Here is a 2044-nt window from a genome sequence, read left to right as displayed (position 1 = left end):
TAGTCATAAAATGCCTTTGAATTATGTGCCGTAGATGTAGGTGAGTGCTGACCAATCATGATGTTTGCATCTGATTTTGGTTCTCTGTCTGGGGTGTTCACTTGCGCATCAATTATTTTAACCAGCTGTGATTTCTGACATGTATGAAGCTTGCCACTGTCACTGAGTGATGTAAGTTGTAACTGATTCTCGAACTTGAAGAATTCTTTGCAATCACACTGCCTGTTCTGACAGGAGATTAACAGTCACGAGGATTTTCTCCTTAGAAATGATATCGGCCGGTTATTGTGTGATGGAATGGGGTTTTTCTTGATTGGATGATAGAAAGGACTGTTACCTTCATCCTGTAGCCCTTCCATGAATGATTTCAACACCCTGGCATCTCATGTCTATTCAGGTGTGGCTGCCCAACTGATTTAGGCTTAGGCAACATTTGGAATACTTGTAGGTTATTGCAGTATAATATACATACATTTCCTACTTAGCTGACACTGAACCCCATAATGAGGTTTCACAGCAGTGGTGTCACCAATGTGTATTGGTAGTGCCTGACAATCACTACAAGAACTTTGTCAACTTTATTAACTTGAAAATTTTGATGCTAATCGTACTCTGTCACACACAGAGAAGTGTGTTACCCTCATATAGTTTAGCCTGTGAGTCAATGAGGTTTACCACGGATCTGCAATGAGAAAATTAGTGAGAAAAATATGTCTCGGTTTGCTTTTAGAAACGGTAAAATCTTGAAACATAGGTATCAGGTTACGTTATAAACAGTAAATTCTTGGGGAAAATGTGTCAGTGTGCTTGTTAAACATTAAGTTCTACTTCAGAAGCCTTGAAAATATGGGAATCCATATCAAAATCGTACAACTCTTGTAACTATAAATATTTCGAAGCAGAACATCAACTTCGGGTGGCTAATTTGGTGGCGATCTTGACAAATGGCTGCCATCTTGGAGTTTTAGTATCATTTGGAGAACAATTGTGCCAAATTTGATGCTTGTATCATCATTTGCATGATTTTTCTATTATCTTATAAACTACTTGTCATGAAGACATTGTCAGGTATTTTGTTATTGGTGGTGAATTAATTAACGAGGTTTTAGTAGCTTATTAGAAACGACCCTTTTTCGCAATCTATTGGACGAGAGTTCGACCCCTCCCAAACCCGATAGTTTCTCCAAACGTTTGGAACCTCACCGTTCTTGTGGGAGCAGATAGACTCGGCAGTCTTTATCTTGCCATCCGTGGTCCTAGCTAGGGTGGAGAAAGGGTTGAGCGTTGATCACATGTATGAATGGTCGGTGTCTAGGAAATTGTCCTGTCTGTAGCTTCTAGTCTCTAGCGACTTTTGAACCTTCTGTAAAATATTCATAAATAAGTTAGAATTAATTTTAACCATTAATGAAATACAGTAAAAGGTATTTAAGTACTACTAATGTTTGGTTATCAAGGTAATGAAAGGAAGCTATTTTTGGAGTTGAGTTTCTTCATTAGAATATTGTATTTTGTGAAATCCAAATGGAATATCGTAGGGCCACGTCAGAAAATTTCTTATTAATATATTAACGTTACATATGATCAATATCTATTTTCCCTTCTACATTTAACATGGTCTTAACAACTTTATTCTCATTCACCTTTCTAGGAAGAATCCGAGCAAACGTCCTCTTTCTACTTGTGAGGATCCCCAGAATGAATACCCTCAAGTATTCTTTAAGAAAGTGACAGGCCTGTCCTCACAATGGGCCTCTCTTATATAAGGTGAGTACAACCTGTATCTTTATATTGTTTTTATCACTACATTTACATACACGCCGTCATGTCAACCTTTTTAGTCTATACAAAGGAATGGGAAGGTGTTCTGGGTTCACAATAAGTCTCTAGGAGTAGAGTTGCGAGTCCTTTTTTTTCTCCAGTAGATGCTGGTAGGCCTACGCATTCACAATTGGCTGAACTGGTGAGGTGAGGAGTAGGCGGGGATTCAGGGCTCTATCATGTAGGCCTACGTTTTTCAGTTGAAAGGAAATGTGAGTCAGAA

This window comes from Palaemon carinicauda, chromosome 28 (assembly GCF_036898095.1).
Source record: "Palaemon carinicauda isolate YSFRI2023 chromosome 28, ASM3689809v2, whole genome shotgun sequence".
Classification (NCBI taxonomy): Eukaryota; Metazoa; Arthropoda; class Malacostraca; order Decapoda; family Palaemonidae; genus Palaemon; species Palaemon carinicauda.
The sequence above is the reverse complement of the archived record's forward strand: the minus strand, read 5'-3'. Positions refer to the sequence as shown.